The 8,210-nt window shown below is 45.8% G+C and overlaps 1 pseudogene; it reads right to left on the bottom strand.

Annotated features, from left to right (window-relative positions):
• Positions 1-7,386: 7,386 nt before the first annotated feature.
• LOC126177749 (5S ribosomal RNA) lies at positions 7,387-7,506 on the bottom strand (annotated as a pseudogene).
• Between the last annotated feature and the right edge of the window lie 704 nt (positions 7,507-8,210).

Below are 8,210 nucleotides of genomic sequence, written 5' to 3'. Positions count from 1 at the left end.
TCCAATCACTGTTAGCAGAATATGGAATCGGTGGGTTCAGGAGGGTAATACGGAACGCCTTGCTGGACCCCAACGGCCTCGTATCACTAGCAGTCGAGATGACAGGCATCTTATCCGCATGTCTGTAACGGATCGTGCAGCCACGTCTCGATCCCTGAGTCAGCAGATGGGGACGTCTGCAACACAACAACCATCTGCACGAAAAGTTCGACGACGTTTGCAGCAGCATGGACTATCAGCTCGGAGACCATGGCTGCGGTTACCCTTGACGCTGCATCACAGACAGGAGCGCCTGCGATGGTGTACTCGACGACGAATCTGGGTGCACGAATGGCAAAACGTCATTTTTTCGGATGAATCCAGGTTCTGTTTACAGCATCATGATGGTCGCATCCGTGTTTGGCGACATCGCGGTGAACGCACATTGGAAGTGTGTATTCGTCTTCGCCATACTGGCGTGTCGCCCGGTGGGGTGCCATTGGTTACACGTCTCGGTCACCTCTCGTTCGCATTGACGGCACTGTGAACAGTGGACGTTACGTTTCAGATGTGTTACGATCCCTGCGAAACTCTACATTTCAGCAGGATTATGCACCACCGCATGTTGCAGGTCCTGTACGGGCCTTTCTCGATACAGAAAATGTTCGACTGCTGCCTTGGCCAGCACATTTTCCAGATCTCTCACCAACTGAAAACGTCTGATCAATGGTGGCCGAGCAACTGGCTCGTCACAATACGCCAGTCACTACTCTTGATGAACTGTGGTATCGTGTTGAAGCTGCATGGGCAGCTGTACCTGTGCACGCCATCCAAGCTCTGTTTGGCCATTATTACGGCCAGAGGTGGTTGTTCTGGGTACAGATTTCTCAGGATCTATGCACCCAAATTGCGTGAAAATGTAATCACATGTCAGTTCTAGTATAATATATTTGTCCAATGAATATCCGTTTATCATCTGCATTTCTTCTTGGTGTAGCAATTTTAATGGCCCATGGTGCGTAATAACGTTGACCTACTGCTGTGCTATAGGGGTTCCGCGGGTGACACCCAAAGGGATCCTGGTATGAAAAGAAATGGCACTCAGACTATCATCCTTGTTGTCGGGTTCTAAGGCGGGCGACCAACAGGCTGCTGTCCCATCACTGTACAGGGCTTCTCCAGACACGTTTTCGCTGCTCACTAGGGCTCATTTGCAAGTTACATTGAAGACAATTCCTCTATAATCAATGAGATTCCCGGCCGAAGACATGTCTGGAGACCCCATGGATAACAGTGAGCTACCAACGTGAGGTGTCACCCGCCATAAGGCCGGACAACAGGGAGTGGTGATCTGGGGGTGCCATTCCATTTCATAGCAGGACTCCTTTGGTTGTCATTCGCGGCACCCTTACAGCACAGAGATACGTTGAAGATATTCTACGATCTGTTTTGTTGCCTTCGTGGCAAGCCATAGTGGGCTTACATTGCAGCAAAATAACGACCGCCCACACAAGGCGAGAATTTCTACCCCTTGTCTTTCGTGCATTCAAACCCTACCTTGCCCAGCAAGGTCGCCGGATGTCTCCCTAATTGAGAACGTTTGGAGCATTATGAGCACTGCCCTCCAACTAGCTCGCGATTTTGACGATCTAACGCACCAATTGGCCAGAGTGTATATAAGGGGAAACGTTATCAGCAAAAATCTCGAGAAGTTCTTGAATAATTTACTTCAGATTTTTACACGATTCTCTAATAAACTTTCAGATGGCCATAGGCAATATATTTTTGTTGTATGTAATATACACTCCTGGAAATTGAAATAAGAACACCGTGAATTCATTGTCCCAGGAAGAGGAAACTTTATTGACACATTCCTGGGGTCAGATACATCACATGATCACACTGACAGAACCACAGGCACATAGACACAGGCAACAGAGCATGCACAATGTCGGCACTAGTACAGTGTATATCCACCTTTCGCAGCAATGCAGGCTGCTATTCTCCCATGGAGACGATCGTAGAGATGCTGGATGTAGTCCTGTGGAACGGCTTGCCATGCCATTTCCACCTGGCGCCTCAGTTGGACCAGCGTTCGTGCTGGACGTGCAGACCGCGTGAGACGACGCTTCATCCAGTCCCAAACATACTCAATGGGGGACAGATCCGGAGATCTTGCTGGCCAGGGTAGTTGACTTACACCTTCTAGAGCACGTTGGGTGGCACGGGATACATGCGGACGTGCATTGTCCTGTTGGAACAGCAAGTTCCCTTGCCGGTCTAGGAATGGTCGAACGATGGGTTCGATGACGGTTTGGATGTACCGTGCACTATTCACTGTCCCCTCGACGATCACCAGTGGTGTACGGCCAGTGTAGGAGATCGCTCCCCACACCATGATGCCGGGTGTTGGCCCTGTGTGCCTCGGTCGTATGCAGTCCTGATTGTGGCGCTCACCTGCACGGCGCCAAACACGCATACGACCATCATTGGCACCAAGGCAGAAGCGACTCTCATCGCTGAAGACGACACGTCTCCATTCGTCCCTCCATTCACGCCTGTCGCGACACCACTGGAGGCGGGCTGCACGATGTTGGGGCGTGAGCGGAAGACGGCCTAACGGTGTGCGGGACCGTAGCCCAGCTTCATGGAGACGGTTGCGAATGGTCCTCGCCGATACCCCAGGAGCAACAGTGTCCCTAATTTGCTGGGAAGTGGCGGTGCGGTCCCCTACGGCACTGGGTAGGATCCTACGGTCTTGGCGTGCATCCGTGCGTCGCTGCGGTCCGGTCCCAGGTCGACGGGCACGTGCACCTTCCGCCGACCACTGGCGACAACATCGATGTACTGTGGAGACCTCACGCCCCACGTGTTGAGCAATTCGGCGGTACGTCCACCCGGCCTCCCGCATGCCCACTATACGCCCTCGCTCAAAGTCCGTCAACTGCACATACGGTTCACGTCCACGCTGTCGCGGCATGCTACCAGTGTTAAAGACTGCGATGGAGCTCCGTATGCCACGGCAAACTGGCTGACACTGACGGCGGCGGTGCACAAATGCCGCGCAACTAGCGCCATTCGACGGCCAACACCGCGGTTCCTGGTGTGTCCGCTATGCCGTGCGTGTGATCATTGCTTGTACAGCCCTCTCGCAGTGTCCGGAGCAAGTATGGTGGGTCTGACACACCGGTGTCAATGTGTTCTTTTTTCCATTTCCAGGAGTGTATATCCATACACACTACAAAAATGTGTGTTTGTTCCACATTTCCCCCTCAACGATTGGACCGATTTCAACCAAACTTCATACACTTGTCGATTACTGCGTGTAAAGAATCTCTGTGGGGATAGGAACCCTCTACCTATCGAAGGTTCAAATGGTTCAAATGGCTCTGAGCACTATGGGACTCAACATCTTAGGTCATAAGTCCCCTAGAACTTAGAACTACTTAAACCTAACTAACCTAAGGACATCACACACACCCTTGCCCGAGGCAGGATTCGAACCTGCGACCGTAGCAGTCCCGCGGGTCCGGACTGACCTATCGAAGGGGTGGGGATGGGGGTAGAGGATGCGTTTCTTACGACACATGAATACCAGACTTTATTCGTCCAATATTTGGCAATACTGACTGACGTGAAACAAACTTCACACATAATTTGAAAACTTCAAGAATTATTTTCTCGCTGACAAACCTCACAAAATGATGAAAAGGAAAAAAAGTTATCGTTTACCATATTTTCGCTGTTCACGCAGAAAATTGCCGCGTCAGGCATGACGTTCGAATTTATTACTTAATCTCTTCGTAACACATTTCACAAAAGTATTCACACATGGCGCTGAATGTTCCGAGGAAATTATATCATTGTACGACACATAGTTGAGGAGATACGGCATCATAAACATTGAGTTGTGTGAAAACGAAACTGCAGGGCGAAATTTGTTGGCGATATAGGTGAAATACGTGTACAAATACCTGTGAAATATACGAAATTTATGTGAAATATATGTGACTCATGTGTGTGGGCAAAGCCTCAAATGAAAAACTCCCTGGATCATTTTTAGCCAAAATTGGTACACATATTACTTACCATCTGGAAAGCAATATAGCGAGAGTAAGAACCAGCAACCTCTTATTGGGACGGGGGTGATAAGGTGGAGAGAAGGAGAAAGAAGAGATGCACAGACAGAGTAGGGGAAGAGAATATGGATACAGATATGGGGGAGAAGGAAATGGACAGAGGAAGGAAAGAGGAGGAAATGGACAGAGAGAGAGGGGGGGAGGGGAGAAGGAGACATAGGAGGAGGAGGAGATAGAGGGAGTGAGAAGGAATAAGAGGAGGCAGAAAGTATTGAACTAAGAAGGAAGAGGAGGAAATATTCAGAGGGGGAAGGAGCAGATGGACAGAGGGAGGAGGAGCAGATGGACAGAGAAATGAGGAGTAGCAGATGGACAGTGAGTGGGGGGTGGGGGTGGAGAAGATGGACAGAGTGGGGATGAATGAGGTGGACAGAGACAGGGGGGAGAAGGAGATGGACAGAGGAGGAGGAGAAGGAGATAGAGGAGGAGTTAGAGAAGGCAGAAAGTGTTGGCCTAAGAAGAGGAAGGAGATGGAAAGAGGGGGAAGGAGCAGATGGACAGAGGGAGAAAGGGCAGGTGGATAGATAAAGGGAAAGTAGCAGATGGACAGAGAATTGGGGGGTGGAAGAAACAGACAGAGTGGGAGTGGAGGAGATGGATAGAGAGAGGGGGGAGAAGGAGATGGACACGGAATAGGGTGGAGAGATGGACAGAGAGAGGGCGAAGGAGATGGGCTCTTAGAATTGGATATAGGAAGGAAAGAGGAGGATATGGACAGAGAGGGGAGAAAGAGATGGACAGAGGAGGAGATAGAGGGAGTGAGGAGGAGTTAGAGGAGGCAGAAAGTGTTGAACTAAGAAGGAAGAGGAACCTGGACAATGCTAGTAACACTTAAAAGGGAAATATTATTAGTAAAAATCTCGAAAAGTTCTTGGCCAACTTAATTCAAATTTTAACACGATGCTCTACCAGACATTATATACGTATGGTAGCTGGACTTCTTTATGTGTTGTTCTTTACATCATACATTTATTTATTGGTCATGTTTTGCAGGACCTTGGTCGTTTCTTGATTGTCTTTTATTGAATTATAACCTCCTATAATGAATCTAACGATTCTTACACGATACCATTCTTCTGGTTTAAGGACTCAGCGTATTCCAGATGATCTCTTATAGCAGCTTCTTGCTTCCCTCTCTAATTTTTTTCATGTATTGTTGTCATATTAAGTTCACTGCGCATGTCTAAACTGTGTGTCCAGCGTGGTACCTTTAGAACAATCCGTAAGCAACGGGTTTGAATTGTTTGCAGCATTCTTATATTCGTATTACAACCTGTTCCCTATGTGGCGAATCCGTAAAACGTTGATTGTAGTATTGTCATTTTATACAGTATGAGTTTTGCATGTGTACTCATTCCCGAAGTTGCAAGAAACGGACAATTTTGTGAATTCTTTTCTGTTGGTAATATGATTTTTGTATTTTGGGCACTGCCGAGGTATTTTTACTTGGTGTGTCCAGTTAATGTTTATGTTACTAACTTGAAATGTGTCTCTTAATTCGGTCTTTTTCTCCTGAATAGGATGGCTTGAATTGTTTCACCATTTAATCTAACTTGGTTTTCGGTGGCCCATTATTCAATGAGATTTAGCTGACATTGCGTTCTGGCAATTACAACGTTAAGGTGCCTCCTGCAGGTTATGACCGCCGTGTTGTCTGCGAACTGGGCGACAGTTTTCTGTGGTAGGACTGGGGCATCATTTATGTAGATTATAGACAGTATTGGCAATATGACTGAGCTTTGTGGTATGCCTTCTTCAAAAGGTTTTTGTGCTTGAACACTGTCTCTGGAACGAAGTATTTTCTGTTGTTTAGGGAGTTATCAATAAGTTTTGCATAACAATCTGGCATTACCTCTAAGTTGTGCCCTCTGACTATAAGACGTTCCTTCCAAACCCTATTATACCGTTTCTCTACTTCCAAAAATACGACGGTCATATAATAAGCTCTACTCATGGTATATACAACGTTTTCTGCTAATCGAAATAACTACATCTCTGCTGACAGTGTTGACTGGAATTAAGCTGTCCTGACCGAATGCTCGCGTTATTAGTGGTTGCCTTAATCGTTGAACAGTGTTCGCTTAAATGCCTCAGATAGTGTTGGCAACAAACTGTTAGGCTTGTGGTTATTTGTCTACTTTAAGTCTCAATCCATGCCCGAGGCAGGATTCGAACCTGCGACTGTAGCGCAGCTCCAGACTGTAGCGCCTAGAACCGCTCGGCCACTTCAGCCGGATACTTTCCTAACTTGTGATGGTGGTAGTAGTTGCGGCAGACTTAAACAATTATCGTCCTGTTTCCTTATTGACATGTTTTTCCAAAATATTCGAAAAAAATGTGAGTAGTTCCACACTTAAGCGGAAACAATTTGCTTAGCCTATCACAGTTTGGATTCCAGAAAGGTTTCTCGGCTGAGAATCCTGTTTGTACATTCGCTCATCAAATAGTACAAACCATAAATAACAATGTATCGCATGTTAATATTTTAACGGTCTCTCCAAGGCATTCGATTGTGCAGATCATGATACTCTCTTAGAAAAACATAAGCTTTATGGATTTTTTTGTTTTTCACACAGGTGGTCTGAATCATATTTGACAAACAGAATGCAAAAGATTGTGCTGAATGATTCAGACAATGTTGGAAAGGTAGAAAGTTTTAGTGAATGGGGTTAAATCACAAAGGGAGTCCCACAGGATTCAATTCTGGATCCACTCCTATACCTTATACATACAATGACTCTCCCTAAATTTTGAAAAAAAAAGCGCACTATACAGAGTTCTGTACAACAAATAGCGTCATACCAACAATTGATGTAATACATGAGTCAGTAAGTAGAATAGAATGCTTCAATTTTTTGGTTTTATATATTGATGAAAACTTGAACTGGAAGAAGCATATTACTGAACTTCTCAAACAATTAAGTTCAGTTGCTTTTGCTCATGTAATTCGTAATCTTGGACGCAAACATATGAACTTTCTGGCATATTTTGGATACTTCCACTCAATAATGTCGTACGGAATAATTTTGTGGGGCAGCTCATCACTAAAAAAAATGTATTGATTGCACAAAAGCGAGCAGTAAGATGATATGTGGTATTCACCGACGGACGTCATATAGACACCTCTTCAAGGAGCTAGGCATTTCAACTACGCTGTCACAATACCTGTTTTCGCTAGCAAAAACAATCAAAATAAATGTCGTGTGGCACCACGGCCTGGGGCAAGTCTTTCAATTGGACGCCACTCCGGCGACTTGTGTGTCCTGAAAACCAACGACACCCGGTTTCCCCCGGACAGTTATCTATTCAGGTACCAGCCGGGCCCAACATTGCTTAACTTCGGTGACCGTGCGGGAACCGGCGTTACCAACGTGGCAAGGCCGTTGGCAACACTACTGAAATTCGTCATAAGTAATCCATCACAATTTGAGAAGAACAGTGATGTACATACCCACAACTCTAGAGGAAGAAATGACAATTATTACCCGCTGTTTAAGTTGTCAGCGCCTAAGAAAGGAGTTCAATATGGAGCAATAAAAATTTTTGATCATTTCCTCAATAACATAAGAGATCTGACAGGTTGCGAAGCAAGATTTAAATCTAATTTAAAATCACTTCTCCTGGACAACTCCTGTTATGTTTGACGAATTTCTACTTCAAAATTGGTAGCCAATAAAAAAAGACATGAGCTACTTTTTAAGTATAGTTGCATGGTTAGGAATAAAAGGAATGAATCGTTGAAATGATCTATGAAACATGTAACTGACTAGCACATTTAAGCTTATCGTCTCCGTATCTACACGTGTTTTATTGTCTTCGGCTGGTACATCATGTACCATATCTTGAGTTCGTACGTGTGCGTGAAAATCCCTGTCTTGAACAGCGGGTCGCAAGTTAAGCCTTTCGGTCCTAGTCGTTTTCTGCGGTTTGGTTTCTCTAAAATTTCTAACGAGACTCCAGTCTTGCTTTGTTCTTCGGAACAGTTGTTCCACCCTGTCCTCCCATCTTTCGATTCGCCATTTAATTGCTCTGGTTAGATGTTTCATCTCTCGTTTGTCAGCAGGATTTCTGAATCTTTGCCTTCGTTATCGT

This window comes from Schistocerca cancellata, chromosome 3 (assembly GCF_023864275.1).
Source record: "Schistocerca cancellata isolate TAMUIC-IGC-003103 chromosome 3, iqSchCanc2.1, whole genome shotgun sequence".
Classification (NCBI taxonomy): domain Eukaryota; kingdom Metazoa; phylum Arthropoda; class Insecta; order Orthoptera; family Acrididae; genus Schistocerca; species Schistocerca cancellata.
Note: the sequence above shows the minus strand (reverse complement) of the source record. Positions and strands in the feature narration are given on the sequence as shown.